A 17,313-nucleotide genomic window follows, 5' to 3' on the forward strand; every position below is an offset into this window, starting at 1 on the left:
AAATCGGTAAATTTCAGGTTGGCAAACTGTTACTAGCTGAGTGCCAAAGGGGCCAATGCTGAGAATTCTTAGCTGTTAACAATCGACATTAATGACTTGGATGAAACAACCAACCACAATATGATCAAGTTTGCTGACAAGACAAAGACAGGTGGGAAAGTAAAGTGTGAAGAGGACACAAAGTATAAAGGGATGTGTCAGGCTTGGTAAGTGGGTGAGGGATTTTTAGAGAGTGTAATTTGGAGACATGAATGATTGTTTGCTTTGGCAAGAATAGAAAAGCAGAAAACTTTTCAAATAGTGAGAAATTGTTAAGTGTTCCTGTTTTCAGAAGGGTTTGGATTTATTTGTAAATGAAACAAAGTTAACATAGCTAAGTAATAATGAGTAATTAGGAAGGCAAATGTAACTTGGCCTTTATTGCAAGCAGGTTAAAGTACAGAGGAAGGGAGTCATGTTGCAATTGTACGGAACTTTGGATAGAACCACGCCTGTGAATAGTTTTGGCCGCCACAATGAAGGAGGGATATTTTTTCCTTACGGGGGTTCAACAAAGTTCACTACATTGACCCTTGGAAGGTGTCATACAAGGAGAGATCGAATCAAATCAGTATATCAGAGTCAGAGTACGGAAACAGACCCTTCGGCCTAACTTGTTCATGCCACCCTTTTAAAACCCCTCAGCTAATCCCAATTGCCTGCATTTGGCCCATATCCCTCTATATCCATCATACCCATATAACTATCTAAATGTTTTTTAAAAGATAAAATTGTACCTGACTCTACTACTACCTCTGGCAGCTTGTTCCAGACATTCACAATCCTTTGTGAAAAAACTGGACACTCTGGACACTTTTGTATCTCTCCCCTCTTACCTTAAGCTTACGTCCTCTAGTTTTAGACTCCTCTACCTTTGGGAAAAGATATTGACTATCTAACTTGTCTATGCCCCTCATTATTTTATATAAGGTCACCCCTTAGCTTCCTACGCTCCTGACAAAAAAGTCCCAGTCTATTCAGCCTCTCCTTATAACTCAATCCATCAAGTCCTGGTAGCATCCTAGTAAATCTCTTCTGCATTTTTTTTGGTTTAATAATATCCTTTCTATAATAGGGTGACCAGAATTGCACACAGTCTTCCAAGTGTGGCCTCACCAATGTCTTGTACAAGTTCAACATGACATCCCAACTCCTGTATTCAATGTTCTGACCGATGAAATCAAGCATGCCGAATGCCTTCTTCACCACTGTCCACCTGTGGCTCCACTTTCAAGAAGCTATGAACATGTATCCCTAGATCTTTGTTCTTTAACTCTCCCCAGTGCCCTACCATTAACTGAGTAAGTCTTGCCCTGATTCAATCTACCAAACTGCATCATCTCGCACTTCTCTAAATTAAACTTCATCTGCCATTCGTCAGCCCACTGGCCCAACTGATCAAAATCCCGCTGCAATTGGAGATAACCTTCCTCACTATCCACCATGCCACTAATCTTGGTGTCATCTGCAAACTTACTTATCGTGCCCCTTATGTTCTCATCCAAATCACTAATATAAATAACAATGGTCCAGCACTGCTCCCTGAGGCAAAATGCTGGTCCCAGGCCTCCAGTTTGAAAAATAACTCTCTACAACCACCCTCTGGCTTCTGTCAAGAAGCCAATTTCGTATCCATTTAGATACCTCACCCTGGATCCTGAGATTTAACTTTATGCAACAACCTATCATGTGGTACCTTGTCAAAGGCCTTGCTAAAGTCCATGTAGACAACATCAACTGCACTGCCCTCATTTACCTTCTTGGTTACCCCTTCAAAAAACAATCAAATTTGTGAGACACGATTTTCCACTCACAAAGCCATGCTGACTCTCCCCAGTCAGTCCTTGCATCTCTAAATGCCTGTAGATCCTGTCTCTCAAAGTTTATCTATAATTTCCAAGGGAATTGCCAAGAAGGATGCTAAAAGGCTGTTTCTCCTGGTTGAAAAATCTAGAACATGGGGACACAGGGTAAGGCAGCGGCCATTTAGGGCCAAGACAAGGAGAAGTATTGGTTATGAATTCTTGGAATTTTCTACTCCAGAGACCTGTACATGCTCAGTTATGTAAGGCTGGGATCAACACATTTTTAGATTCCTAAGGGAATCAAGTGATATGGTGATTGAACAGGCATATAGGCTACTCTTATTTCTTATGTTCGCACTCAATTCCTGAGATAAATAAACAGTTTGTGCCAGCAAGAAACAATATGTGGACAAAAATCAGCCTTGGGATGATAAGTGGCAAGCAACACACTGGACATCTGTAATAAGAGAGTCTAATCACCTCCACTTGTCATTCAGCTATTACCAGCATTTACTTCTCCACCACAACACCTTAGCACATCATGTTGACCAGAAACTTAACTGGATCAATCACATAACAGTGAAGAGGGCAGGTCTGAGGCTGGGAATTCCATGGTGACTGAGTCACCTTCTAACCCCCTCAAAATTTCTTCACCATCTGGAAGGTACCAATCAGATGCGAGAAAGAATATCTTGGATGGTTGCAGCTACAAAGATACATACTATTGGTGGCAGTGCAGAAGTTTTATTCCAAACAGGCTTCTTAAACTGCACTTGCACTAGTGAGTATGGTCCAATCCTCAGTATGGACATCCAACACAGACAAACAGACAGGAATTTTCTTTTCCACATTCCATATATTATGTTCTGGGCTAAAATGAAAAGTAAACTTTTTTTTGTGTCACATCAGTTCAGCAGCAACATTCTTTTCAGAAAGGTTGTGGGTTCAAGCCCATTCCAGAATTTGATCACAATTCATCTGATACTGGAGTAGAATACTCAGAGCACATCTCATTGTCAGAAATATCATCAGTTAAAGTGTTATGCTGCAGCCCAATCTGCCTATTCAAGTGTAAATAAACTATTCAAAACCAGCAAGATTCCTCCTGCATTCCTCATTAAACATTAATTCTTTAATCAACACCAAGCAAAAACAATTCATGCATCATTCAACACATTTTTTTCCTTTGTGGGACGTTTCCATATACAAAGTGGTTTTTACAATTGACTACACTTGAAGAGCAATTAAACAGTAATAAGGACACTTTGGGAAGTGATGCATTATTTGAACACAAGTTTTTTTTCTTTTAATCGAGACCATATGGGGTTAAATCACAACATATAAACCTAGACTAACAATTAACTATAGTACTGAAGGAGAGGTTTATTACCTCAAGTTACAAAAACAATTCCACAGGACTAGTGGATGAAGGACAGACTGTTCCCCCGTAGGACTTTATTGCTTGTGGGAGCTTCCTGTGCACAAACCAACTACCATATTTTCAACATTACAATTGAGTACTTCAGAAGTACTTTTGTTGCCTGCAGCATACTTTGGGATGTGTTGTGGTCACAGAAGGTGTTATAGAAAAGTATTTTTTTCTTTTAACAATTTCCACATTGTACCACAACACACAATAACTGGTCAAAGCCAAAATATTGCAGATGCTGGAATCTGAAACAAAAACAGAAAATGCTGGAAAATCATCTGTGGAAAGAGAATAGTGCCAACATTGAGTCTGGATGACCCTTCCTTAATTGGTCAATTGTGTCATTGCTGTTGGCGCCTTGTGTACAAATTTCATGTTATGTTCTCCATAAATTCCAGAGAAAGTATTTCAACAATAATTAATTCACCATGAAACATTTCAGAACATGCTGGACATGTGAAAAATTATCACTCAATTCTAAATGTCAAAAAGTGTAATCACAGTTGTAATATGAAAAATATAACAATCAATGTGCTCGTAGTAAGATCCCACATTTGACAAGACTAGCTCATGTTTAAATAACTAACATCACCCAGGGCACCTCTGATCTTCCCTGAAATAGTATGTACAGGATCTTCCCATTCAACCGAGACACACAACCAGGTTTCTAAGCTCATTAGAAAGCAGGCGCCCCCTCAGTGCTGGCCCCCTGACAGCGCGGCGCCCCCTCAGCGCCGGGCCCTGCCGACAGTGCGGCGCCCCCTCAGCGCCGGGCCCCGCCGACAGCGCGGCGCCCCCTCAGCGCCGGGCCCCGCCGACAGTGCGGCGCCCCCTCAGCGCCGGGCCCCGCCGACAGCGCGGCGCCCCCTCAGCGCCGGGCCCCGCCGACAGTGCGGCGCCCCCTCAGCGCCGGGCCCCGCCGACAGCGCGGCGCCCCCTCAGCGCCGGGCCCCGCCGACAGTGCGGCGCCCCCTCAGCGCCGGGCCCCGCCGACAGCGCGGCGCCCCCTCAGCGCCGGGCCCCGCCGACAGTGCGGCGCCCCCTCAGCGCCGGGCCCCGCCGACAGCGCGGCGCCCCCTCAGCGCCGGGCCCCGCCGACAGTGCGGCGCCCCCTCAGCGCCGGGCCCCGCCGACAGTGCGGCGCCCCCTCAGCGCCGGGCCCCGCCGACAGTGCGGCGCCCCCTCAGCGCCGGGCCCCGCCGACAGTGCGGCGCCCCCTCAGCGCCGGGCCCCGCCGACAGTGCGGCGCCCCCTCAGCGCCGGGCCCCGCCGACAGTGCGGCGCCCCCTCAGCGCCGGGCCCCGCCGACAGTGCGGCGCCCCCTCAGCGCCGGGCCCCGCCGACAGTGCGGCGCCCCCTCAGCGCCGGGCCCCGCCGACAGTGCGGCGCCCCCTCAGCGCCGGGCCCCGCCGACAGTGCGGCGCCCCCTCAGCGCCGGGCCCCGCCGACAGTGCGGCGCCCCCTCAGCGCCGGGCCCCGCCGACAGTGCGGCGCCCCCTCAGCGCCGGGCCCCGCCGACAGTGCGGCGCCCCCTCAGCGCCGGGCCCCGCCGACAGCGCGGCGCCCCCTCAGCGCCGGGCCCCGCCGACAGCGCGGCGCCCCCTCAGCGCCGGGCCCCGCCGACAGCGCGGCGCCCCCTCAGCGCTGACCCGCCGACAGCGCGGCGCCCCCTCAGCGCCGGGCCCCGCCGACAGTGCGGCGCCCCCTCAGCGCCGGGCCCCGCCGACAGCGCGGCGCCCCCTCAGCGCCGGGCCCCGCCGACAGTGCGGCGCCCCCTCAGCGCCGGGCCCCGCCGACAGTGCGGCGCCCCCTCAGCGCCGGGCCCCGCCGACAGTGCGGCGCCCCCTCAGCGCCGGGCCCCGCCGACAGTGCGGCGCCCCCTCAGCGCTGACCCGCCGACAGTGCGGCGCCCCCTCAGCGCTGACCCGCCGACAGTGCGGCGCCCCCTCAGCGCTGACCCGCCGACAGTGCGGCGCCCCCTCAGCGCTGACCCGCCGACAGTGCGGCGCCCCCTCAGCGCTGACCCTCCCACAGTGCGGCGCCCCCTCAGCGCTGACCCGCCGACAGTGCGGCGCCCCCTCAGCGCTGACCCGCCGACAGTGCGGCGCCCCCTCAGCGCTGACCCTCCCACAGTGCGGCGCCCCCTCAGCGCTGACCCGCCGACAGTGCGGCGCCCCCTCAGCGCTGACCCGCCGACAGTGCGGCGCCCCCTCAACACTGAGGCTGTCAGCTTGGGAAATGAACAAAATGGGAGTTGAATGCCTGACTCTGAGGTGAGCTGCCGGGTTGCGGGTGTTGAGCTGGCCTGCTAAATATTCCCCGCACGTCCCGAGCGCTACAGCAGCCGGGATCTGGCTCTGGTGCCCCTCACCCGGGGACAGCCTCGGCGGTCGCCCGCAGTTACCAGCCAGTGCTCCCTCCGGAGCTAATCCCACCCCATGAACTGAGACCGCACTCACCTCCTTCCTCCCGCTGTCCGCACCGCCCGGCGCCGGAAGTCCCGCCTCCTTTCCCGTTCCTATTGGTGCTTTCCTGCTGACTGACGTGGACGAAGGGGCGGACCGAGCATCTGCTTCCGCGCCTGATTGGCCACCATGGGTGTCACTCACAATCTACCCGCCTTCTCCTGGAAGAGGTGAAAGGTCACCATCCGCGGCTTCGCCCGTGACGTCACCACGCCTGCTTTAATTCCTTTTCTGTTTTTGATTTCCAGCCGGTGATAAACTTTTTTCCTCATCATCAATCCCTTCACCCGTCCGTTCGCTTTTGATTTCGCTGCTGTTAAAGCAAATGCCAGAGGCCGTGTTGCTCTTTGACCCAGTGACGTCAGACAGTTTTATTGCAAATTCCAATATGATCAGAGTTTTTATTTCTCTTTCAGCGCGGTGATTTGAAATGTCCCATCGCTGCGCTGCGCCTTCTGAGAGAAACATGCGGAAAAATCTCCCAGAAAATAAACGGAAAGTTAGCTGGAGGGGGTGGGTGGCAGGCAGTGCGCATGCGCGGTGGGTTAGTCCGACCAGAGAGAGAGAGAGCGGGGCGGCGCTGGGGGCCGTCGGAATCGTCTGTTTACCTTCGCTCAGGTAGGCCGCAGCCTGGAGCCCGCGCTCTGTCCCCGGGCCTGGATCACCCTCTCCCCAGTCCCGAAACCCCCCATCCACCCGGGCTTGGATCGTCCCCCGCTCTGTCCCCGGGCCTGGAGCCCTGCACCCCCCTTCTCCGGGCCTGCAACACCCTCCCACGCCCCCCGCTCTGTCCCTGGGCCCGGAACCTCCTACCCCCTCCCCCCCCCCCCCGGGCCTGGATCACTCCGCTCTATCCCCAGGCCTGGATCACCCCCTCCCTCTGCTCTAGCCCCGGGCCTGGATCACCCCCTCTCCCCGCTCTGCCCCCGGGCCTGGAACGCTTCCCTCCTCCCCCGCCATTCTGATCCTGAGCCTGGATTCCCCCCCCTCTCCTGTACCCGGTGCAGGTCTCCGTAGGGGGCGGGGGGCGTTGAGGACTCAAGTTTGTTTGCAGGATTGGGAAGGCCAGCAGTTGAATCCCGATTCCCAGCCTTTTCTGGCTGGCACTGTCTGCCCCCTATGGCCACAGAAATGCTGGGTGCAGGCAGCCACCCACAGCCCAAGACAGTGGCACTGGTCCATCTGCAGAGGGAGATGGGTTCGTGTTGTGGATTGGAAACTTTTGGAGATGGAACTCTGATGAAAAGCTTTGTTTTGATTAGTTATTTTTTATTCATTTGTGGTTCATGGAAGTCACTGGCTGGCCAGCATTTATTGCCCATCCCTAGTTGCCCTTGGGAAGGTGATAGTGAGCTACTTTCTGGAATTGCTGTAGTCCATGTTCTGTGGGTTGACCCACAATGCCATTAGGGGAGGATTCCAGGATTTTGACCCAGCGATTGCAAAGAAATGGCAATATATTTCCAAGTCAGGATGGTGAGTGGCTTGGAAGGGTGGTCTTCCCATGTATATGCTGCCCTTGTCCTTCTCGATGGAAGTGGTTGAGGGTTTGGAAGGTGCTGGCTAAGGATCCTTGATGAATTGTTTCAGTGCATCCTGTAGATAGTACACACTGCTGCTCCTGAGTGTTGGTGGTGGAGGGTCGATGTTTGTAGATGCGGTGCCAATCAAGTGGGCTGCTTTAACCTGGTTGGTGTCAAGTTTCTTGAGCATTGTTGGAGCTGTACCCATCCAGGCAAGTGAGGAGTATTCCATCACACTTGTGCCTTGTCAATGGTGGGTAGGCTTTGGGGAGTAAGAAGGTGAGTTACTCGCCACAATATTCCTAGTCTCTGACCTGCTCTTGTAGCCAGTGTGTTTATGTTGTGCGTTCAGTTGCGTTTCTGATCAATGGTAACCCCACTGACAGTGGAGGATTCATTGATAGTTACACCATTGAATGTCAAACAGCAGTGGTTAGAGCGTTTCTCGTTGGAGATGGTCATTGCCTGACATTTGTGTGGCGCGAATGTTACTTGCCACTTGTCAGCCCAAGCCTGGATATTATCCAGATCTTGTTGCACTTGAATATGGACTGCTTCAGTACCTGAGGAGTCCCAAATGGTGCTGAACATTGTGCAATCATTGGCAAAGATTCCCACTTCAGACCTATGATGGCAGGGGGGCGGTCACTGAAGCAGCTGAAGATTGTTGGGCCTTGGATACCACCCTGAGGGACTCCTGCAGAGTTGTCTTGGAGCTGAAATGCCTGACCCTCCACAACCATCTTCCTGTGTACCAGTTTAACTACTCTCAGATGTAGTCCGTGTCCACTTGTTTCCTTATTTGGTATATTTTAAAAGTTTTTTTAAGTTTATTTATTAGTGTCACAAGTAGGTTTAAATTAACACTGCAATGAAGTTACTGTGAAAATCCCCTGGTCACCACACGCCAGTGTCTGTTTGGGTACACTGAGGGGGAATGTTGCATAATCAGTGCACTCAATCAGCGCATCTTTCGGGCTCTGGGAGGAAACTGGAGCACCCGGAGGAAATTCATGCAGACACAGAGAATGTGCAGACTCCGCACAGACGGCGTGACCCTAGCTGGGAATCAAACTCGGGTCCCTGGCCTGTGAGTGCTAATCACTGGCCATCTTGAAAGCAGACTAACAGGAATGTTGTTTTGTGAAGCATTTTATTAACCATCTTAAAAGGGATATAACTTTCTTCTGGGTTTGACAGTGATCATCCTGGAATGGCACAGTGATTAGCACTGCTGTCTCACAGTGCCAGGGACCTGAGTTTGATTCCCGTCTTGGGTCACTGTCTATGCAGAGTCTGCACATTCACCCTATGTCTGTGTGGTTTTCCTCCCACAGTCCAAAAGTTAGATGCCAGTGAGGTGCATTTACCATTAAAAATTCTCCCTCAGTGTACCCGAACAGGTGCCGGAGTGTGTGACTTGGGGATTTTCACAGTAATTTTATTGCAGTGTTAATGTAAGCTGACTTGTGACATTAATAAATAAACTTCTAAAACTTTTTATCAACATTGGCATTTGTATTTGTGACATTGTATAAATCCAAGTTTTTTTTGAGTCTGAAGTAATTTGGGGATCTATGTGGCTGGATCTTTAAAATATGAGCAAAGAAAATAATTATAAATGCTTTTGGAAAGTTGCCCTTTATATTTCGAGTACTATTTGGTAAAAGTCATGTTGCAGCTATGCAAGCTCTCGTACTGTATTCAGCTGGGGACAATACACTATAGAGAGGCTATTTGGTCTTCAAGGAATTGCAGCACAGGTTTACCAGAGTACCTGGTTTCCAGGGTTAAATTACGAGGGATGATTATGCAAACTAGAAATGCATTCCTTGGAATTACAAACACAAAGCAGTGATTGTTTTTAAGTCATTAAAGGGAACAGCAAGGATCGAGAGAAACAATTTCCACTAGTTCAGGATAGCAGACTGACCAAAAGTTAAAGGCGGACATTTCGGAGTGAAACAAGGAAATGCGTTCTTTCCGTAGCACTATTTTGAAGAAAAGCAGGGAAGTTCTTCTACGAACCAAAATCTATCCCTCAATCAACACCAGAAACATAATTTATCCTGTCATTATCACATTCCTGTTTATGGGAACTTGCTGTATGAAAACTAGGCTTTCTGAAGTGCTTTACAGCCAAAGAAATACTTTAAAATTGTAGCAATAAACTGTTGCAATTTAGGAAATGCGGCAGCCAATTTGTACACTGAGTGCTGTTATGAACCAGAGTGTGAGAATAAACAGATAATCTGCATTTGTGATGTTGTTATAAGGCGTAAGTATCGGCTTGGACACTGGGGAATAACTGCCCTGTTTTTCCTCAAAATAGTGCCATGGCTGCTTTTACGTCCACCTGCAACAGCAAATGACACTTGAGTTTCATGTCTCATCTGAAATAGAGCACGTCCAACATTACAGTACTCCCCATCAAATGTCAACTTGATTTTTGTACTTATTCCAGAGTGGGACTTGAATTCAAACTTCTGAGTCCAGCAACAGTGCACACGATTTGCCTTCATTATCTCCAACTTTTCATCATTTGAAAGGCAAGTTGCTCTATTCTTTTTAGATTCAGTGTGGTGATATTACATTTGCCTGCACTGAAATCCATTTATCACAGTTTTGCCCATAATCTGTCAATATTTCTTTTAAGTTTATGCTCCACTTTCTATTGCTTACAGTGCAGCTTATCACTGGGTCATAAGCAAGCTTGACTATGTGGCTGTGTATCCCATCATGTAAATAATTAGTAAGCACAATTGAAGCCCAGTACAAGTTTTCACAGAATCACATCCTGCCAATTAGAGTATCTACCCACTATTTCTACTTTCTGTCATCTGCCGCTCAGTTAATTTCCAAACAAATCAATCATTACCTTCAGCTCTATTTGCTTGTAGTAACAGTCTCAAAGGAATAACTTGATCAATTTATTGACTGTAGTAATTTCCTGACAACAGATATTATGCTAGTAGGTTTAAAATTCTCTGATTAACTAGCAGACTGATTTGTCATCTGAAGGAACAGTTTCTGAATCAAGAGAACTTTGGAAGATTAATATTGAGCATCAAAAATGTCCTCATCTACCCAAACCCTCAGATGTAAGCCATCTGGAAGATTTGTCACTGCTTAGGGCCATTATTGTCTTCAATACTGTAATTTTGCTCAAATTATTTTGTTGAGTCCCCATCCTGATTCAAAATCAGCGTCCTTGGAGAGTCTGTCACCTGTACTGACCATTGTTCGTAGAATCCCGAAGCACAGGAGGACATCTTACCCTGGCCCACCTCACTGCCCTATCCCCATAACCCAAATGTTTACCCCAGTAACCCCCCTAACCTACACATGTTGGGATTTTAAGGGACAATTTAGCATGGCCAAACCACCTAACCTGCACATCTTTAGTCTGTGGGAGGAAACCGGAGTACCTGGAGGAAACCCACGCAGATATGGGAGAATGTGCAAACTCCACACAGTCACCCAAGTCTGGAATTGAGCCTGGGTCCCTGGCACTGTGAAGCAGCAATAACCACTGTGCCACCTTCTTGTTGCAAAGTAACAATTTAAAATGTCTGCTATCATCTTTCTTTTCACTTAGAACACCATTACACATTTTCAAAAAGGCCAGATTATTTCTGATCGCTTGCTTTTAAATACAAGTGTAAATATTTTGTGTTGATTTTGACATTTTCATAAGCTGTATATAAGTAGTGTTTGCTATTGCACAGAGCAATCAGCGTGTAGTGATCTGGTAACTGAGTGCTGAATTGGGAACTTGGTGCAGAGGGTAAGAGGATTTGCTTTTCGTTTTTTTCCCTCCAGTCGCTGGTAAGTGTTCTTTTGTCTCCAAGCAAAGAAACTGTGCTGTGCTAATATTTGAATTTACCATTACTAATTTAGTTAAGTAATTAGATAAATGGTTAGATGGACATGGCAGGACAAGTGGTATGTCACATTATTTTGGATTGTGCAATGAGGCAGGGTTGATTGGAAATCTCATAGTAAAAGATCCATTGGGATAAAGTGATTATAATACAACGGAATTCAACTATAAGTTTGAAAGTGATAAAACAAGAATCTCAAATTTAAAAAGCCAATTTTATAGATTTGAGGGAAAGGTGGCTATAGTTGATAAGTTAAATAGACTGAATGGTATGGTGATAAATTAAACATGAGGAAATATTTAAGGAAACAATTTAATCTGTTCAACAATAATACATTCTATTAGAAAACAAGAATTAGGCCAGAAATATCCATACAGGGCTTTCTATGGAAGTTAAGGACAATATCGGAATGTTTTGGAAACCAGAAAAGGGCCATCAAATTGTTCATGAAAAGGGAAAAGATAAACTGAGTAAACGATTCGGATGAGAGCTTTTACTACTGTATAGAAAGGAGGAGAGTAGCTAAAGTAAACTATAAAGTTCCCTATAGATAGACACAGGATAAACTTATGGAGAATGAGGTGATGGCAGAGATATGGAACAGATCCAACAGCTCCCAAGGTCCTGATGGACTACATCATTGGGTACTAAAAGGGATGGCGGGATGGTGACACAATGGTTAGCACTGCTCTCCCACAGCGTCAGGACCCAGCTTCAATTCCAACCTCGGGTCACTGTGTTTGTGGAGTTTGCACATTTTTGCATGTCTGCATGGGTTTCCTCTGGGTGCTCCAGTTTCTTCCCACAGTCCAAAGATGTATGGGTTAGGTTGATTGGCCATGCTAAGTTGACCATAATGTCAAGCGGTTTAGTACGGTAAATATGTAGGGTTGCGAGAATTGGGCCTGGGTGGGATTGTGGTCGGTACAGACCCGATGGGCTGAATGAACTCCTTCTGCATTGTCGGGATTCTGTGATTCTGTAATGGTGGTTATGATTTTCCAGAGCTCTATTGATTCTCAAATGGTCCCAGTGGATTGGAATTAGCAAATGTAATTCCACAATTTAAGAAAGTTGGGGGAGAAAATAGGGACATGTAGTTAGCTTGACATCAGCCATTGGGAAAATGCTGGAATCTTTTAAGGAAGCCTTAATGCACTGCGAAAATCACTGTACATTCAGACAAAGTGTGAAAATCACATTTGATATTTCAGTGTTCTTTGAGAGTACATCTTAATAGGGTACAAGAAAGGGAACCAGCGCGGATGCATAAGACCATAAGAAATAGGAACAGGAGTAGACTGTTTGGCCCCTCGAGCCTGCTCCACCATTCAATAGGATCATGCCCAATCCGACATTTCTCATGTCTGCTTTCCTGCCCTTTCCCCATAACACTTGATTCTCTTTCTGATCAAAAATCTATCTCTCACAGCCTTAAAGATACACAAGGAGTCTTCACCACAGCTCTCTGTGGCAAGGAGTTCCAAAGACTCTCAACCCTCTGAGCGAAGAAATTTCTTTTAATCTGTGTCTTAAATTGGCGCTACTTTAATCTGAGAATACACCCTCTGGTCCTAAACTCTGTCTTGAGGGGAACGTCATCTAGGCATTTATCCTGTCTAGCCCCTTAAGAATCCAATATGTTTCAATGAGATCACCTCTCGTTCTTCTAAGTGCCGATGAGTAGAGTCCCTCATAAGACAGGGATCATCTGAGTGAATGTTCTCTGAAATGTTTCTAATAAAATATTTTCCCTTAAATAAAGGGACCAAAGCTCATAGGGCCAACAATCTATTAGCCTTCCTGATTACCTGCTGTACCAGTGTGCTAGCTTTCTGTGTTTTGTGCACAAGTACCCCCAGGTCCCTTTGTGTTGCAGCTTTCTGCAGTTTTCCTCTAGTTTTAATTTCCAAAGGACTTCCGTTAAGTACCATACGAAAGTTCATTTTGCAAGATAAGGGCTTGTGGAGTTAGGGTAATATGTTAGCAAGGAAGAAAGGTTGGTTAACAAACAGAACACAGCGAGTAGGGATGTACAAACTAGGGACAGGAGTAGGTCACTGAGTCTTTCGAGCCTGTCGGGCCATTCAGTAAGATCATGGCTGATCAGACTGTACTTTCATCCCCACATTCCTGCCTACCCCGATAACATTTCACTCCTTCATTTATCAAGAATCTATCAAGTTCTGTCTTACAAATATTCAAAATACTCTGCTTCCACTGCCTTTTCAGGAAGAGAGCTTTAAAGACTCAACCCTCTGAGAGAAAATACATTTTCCTCATCTCTGTTTAATATGAGTGACTTTTTTTTTAAACAGTGACCCCTCATTCTGAATTCTCCCACAACAGGAAACATCCTCTCCACATCTACACCGTCAGTATCCCTCAGGATCTTAAATGTTTCAATCAAGCTCCCTCTTACTCTTCTAAACTGTACTGGATATGCATCTAACCTTTTCCAACCTTTCCTCATAAGACAACCCACCCATTCCTGGTATTAGTCTGGTAAACATTCTCTGAACTCCTTCTAACACATTAACATCTTTTCTTAAATAAAAAGACCAATACTGTGCACAGTACTCCACTTGTGGTCTCACCAATGCCCTGTGCAATTGAAACATAACTTCCCTAATTTTGGAATTAATTCCCTTCACAGTAAACAATAACATTTTATTTTTTGACATCCAGATCCTTCTGCACCTCAAGAGTTCTGTATTCCCCCATGCTTTTAGATAATATGCTTTTTATTCGTCTTGCCAAATTTTCCCACGTTATACTCCTATTGCCAGATTTTTTCCCACTCACTTAACCAATCTGTGTCCTTTTGTAGCCTCTTTACGTTCTTTTCACAATTTACCTACCTACCGATAAATGGGTGATTTTCAACTTGTCGAATGGAGTGTCACAAGGATCAGTGCTGTGATCTTGGCTATTTACAATCCATATTCATTAATAATCAATAATTAGACAAAGAGACTGGAGCGTAATGTACCTAAGCTTGCTCTTGACACAAAGCTCAGATTGTAAAATATGAAAAGGACACAGCTGCAAAGAGAAATAGACAAGTTTAAATAGCAACATGATGACAAATGCAGTATGGTGTTGGGATGCATGAGATTATTCACTTTGGTCATAAGAATTGAAAAGCAAGATACATTTCAAAAGGCACGAAAGAAATAAATATTGATGTTCAGAGGGACTTGGGTACACTGACAGTTTGCATGGAGGGTATAGCAAACTATTAGGAAGGAAAGTGACAAGTTCAAGTTGTTACAAAGGACTGGAGAATAATTGAACAGGGTTTTGATGAGACCACTCTTGGAATACTGTGTGCAGTTTTGATCTCCATATTCCAGTGTAAGACCTTGAGGGATGCTAGTGTTGAACTTGCAGGGGCCCTGGCAGACATATTAAAATGTCAATATTCATGGGGGAGGTGCCAGATGATTGGAGGGTGACTCATGTTGTTCCGTTGTTTAAAAAAGGTTCCAAAGAAATCCGGGAAATTACAGGCCAGTAAGTTTGACGTCGGTGGTTGGGAAGTTATTGGAAGGTGTGATAAGGGATAGGATCTACAAATATTTGGATAGACATGGACTTATTAGGGAGAGTCAATGTGGCTTTGTACGTGGTAGGTCATGTTTGACCAATCTATTAGAGTTTTTCGAGGAGGTCACCAGGAAAGTGGATGAAGGGAAGGCGGTGGATGTCGTCTACCTGGATTTCAGCAAGGCCTTTGACAAGGTCCCTCATGGGAGGTTACTTAGAAAGGTTCAGTCGCTAGGTATAGATGGGGATGTTGTAAATTGGATTAGACACTGGCTCAATGGAAGAAGCCAGAGAGTGGTTGTGGAGGATTGCTTCTCTGAGTGGAGGCCTGTGACTTGTGGAGTGCAGCAGGGATCGGTGTTGGGTCCGTTGTTGTTTGTCATCTATATCAATGATCTGGATGATAATGTGGTAAATTGGATCAGCAAATTTGCTGATGACGCAAAGATTGGAGGTGTAGTGGACAGTGAGGAAGGCTTTCAAAGCTTGCAGAGCGACTTGGACCAACTAGAAAAGTGGCAAATGGAATTTAACGCAGACAAGTGTGAGGTATTGCACTTTGGAAGGACAAACCAAAGTAGAACGTACAGGGTAAATGGTAGGACTCTGAAGAGTGCAGTTGAACAGAGGGATCTGGGAATACAGGTACAGAATTCCCTAAAAGTGACGTCACAGGTGGATAGGGTCGTAAAGAGTGCTTTTGGTACATTGGCCTTTATAAATTAGAGTATCGAGTATAAAAGTTGGAGTTATGGTAAGGTTATATAAGACATTGGTGAGGCCGAATTTAGAGTATTGTGTACAGTTTGGGTCACATAGCTACAGGAAGGATGTAAATAAGGTTGAAAGAGTGCAGGGAAGGTTCACAAGGATGTTGCCGGGACTTGAGAAGCTGAGTTACAGAGAGAGATTGAATAGATTAGGACTTTATTCCCTGGAGTTTAGAAGAATGAGGGGAGATTTAATAGAGGTGTATAAGATTTTGATGGGTATAGATAGAGTGAATGCAAACAGGCTTTTTCCACTGAGACTAGGGGAGAAAAAAACCAGAGGGCATGGGTTAAGGGTGAAAGGAGAAAAGTTTGAAGGAAATATTAGGGGGGGATTCTTCACGCAGAGAGTGGTGGGAGTGTGGAATGAGCTGTTGGATAAAGTGGTAAATGCAGGGTCACTTTTAACATTTAAGAAAAACTTGGACGGGTTCATGGATGAGAGGGGTGTGGAGGGATATGGTTCAAGTGCAGGTCAGTGGGACTAGGCAAAAAATGGTTCGGCACAGACAAGAAGTGCCAAAAGGCCTGTTCCTGAGCTGTAATTTTCTAAGTGGTGTAGGGAGGGTTCATCAGACTGGTTCCTGAGTTGAGAAGATTGTCCCATGATAGTAGGCTGCGTAAATTAGGCCCATAGGCCATAATTCTACCACTTTCAGTCTGTGCTAGGCAGGTGTGGAATTGGATGACTTCCAGGTCTGTTTTTTGGACGTGTTTTTAGGACCACCACATGCCTCTGATGCCACATACATGCGCTAGCAGTAACAGGGATCTGACAAACAAAGAGCGCAGTCAGAACCCTGTTACTGCAGGTTGTCTCCAATATACCCCACCCCCCCACCCTCCCCATGGGGGCCCACAGCCCAAGATGCAGCCCTTTCACCCAGACCGATCACAGACCCCTTCCTTTCCTCACTGATTGCGGACCCACCATCCTGTTCCCCCTACCCTCCTCTGATCGTGCAGAGTGGCAGCAGGACCTTCCCTCAATTAGCCATGGCTCCATGTCCCCACTTCCTGGCACTGCCTGATGGGTATTGACCAGGTGCCAGGCTGGCAGTGCCAAGATGCCAGGATGACACTGGCACTATCCAGGGGCCAACTCCAACTTGCCCTTGGCCTCCCTGTGGGGGGCTCTTAAAGGTCTCCAGTTCCACTGGCGAGGCCAACAGAACTGCTCCCTACTCATGGGGAGCATGTCTACTCCTTGCTGGAGAGAACATCTAGTCCCAAGGCCATAAAGGCAAGTGAGTCCCGAAAATTGAGCACCAGGCTCACTAATCTGGAGTAAAAGAGCATTTCCGCGGTTTTAAGTAAATTATTCAGCTGCTTGCCCATTTCCGGCGAAAGGCTGACCGCACTCGAAATCCTGGGGCTGTAAAATGGCACCGGTCGTGACAATCATGTATTCGCTTTACGGCCATTACGACCCGAAAAAGGGCACAATGCAGTTGTAAAATACTGACTATAGTCCCTAGACTTCAGAAGACTGAGGTGTGATCTTTTGAAACATACAAGATCCTGAAGGGGTTTAAGAGGCTTGATGTTGAGGTTTTTCCTGCATGGGGACACAGTCTCAGGATAAAGATTGACCATTTAGGGCTGAGATGAGGAGAAATTTATTCACTCGGAGAGTTTTTAGTCTTTGGAATTTTGAATTCCAGAAAGTTGCAGATGCTTCTTTATTGAGTACGTATAAAGCTGGGACTATCTCAGTGAATCAAGATATATGTGGAACAGGTGGGAAAGTGGGATTAGGGCTGATGATCTGCCATGATTGCATTAAATGTTGGAGCAGGCTCCACAGGCTGCATGGTCTGCTTTTGTTTTTATATTCTTGTATCATTTG

The 17,313-nt window shown here is 47.0% G+C and overlaps 2 protein-coding genes across 6 annotated transcripts in view; one reads left to right on the forward strand and one right to left on the reverse strand.

Moving 5' to 3' along the window:
- The window catches only part of strada (STE20 related adaptor alpha), an 88,276-nt gene extending 82,508 nt beyond the window's left edge, over positions 1-5,768 (reverse strand). Inside the window, exon 1 of one of the 3 annotated variants that reach the window (XM_080213591.1) lies at positions 5,733-5,768. The gene's annotated coding sequence lies outside the window, so the exon portion shown is untranslated. Of the gene's footprint in view, positions 1-5,540; positions 5,560-5,732 lie in introns of those variants that run through there. The other 2 variants (XM_080213594.1, XM_080213593.1) reach the window with 2 other exon arrangements.
- Positions 5,769-6,265: 497 nt separating this feature from the next.
- ddx42 (DEAD (Asp-Glu-Ala-Asp) box helicase 42) overlaps positions 6,266-17,313 on the forward strand; it is a 67,953-nt gene continuing 56,905 nt past the window's right edge. Inside the window, exons 1-2 of one of the 3 annotated variants that reach the window (XM_080213805.1) lie at positions 6,266-6,356; positions 9,726-9,810. The gene's annotated coding sequence lies outside the window, so the exon portion shown is untranslated. Of the gene's footprint in view, positions 6,357-9,593; positions 9,811-17,313 lie in introns of all 3 variants that reach the window. The other 2 variants (XM_080213804.1, XM_080213803.1) reach the window with 2 other exon arrangements.

The sequence above is a fragment of the Carcharhinus amblyrhynchos genome, chromosome 27, assembly GCF_965287045.1.
Source record: "Carcharhinus amblyrhynchos chromosome 27, sCarAmb.v2.hapA, whole genome shotgun sequence".
Taxonomy (NCBI): Eukaryota; Metazoa; Chordata; class Chondrichthyes; order Carcharhiniformes; family Carcharhinidae; genus Carcharhinus; species Carcharhinus amblyrhynchos.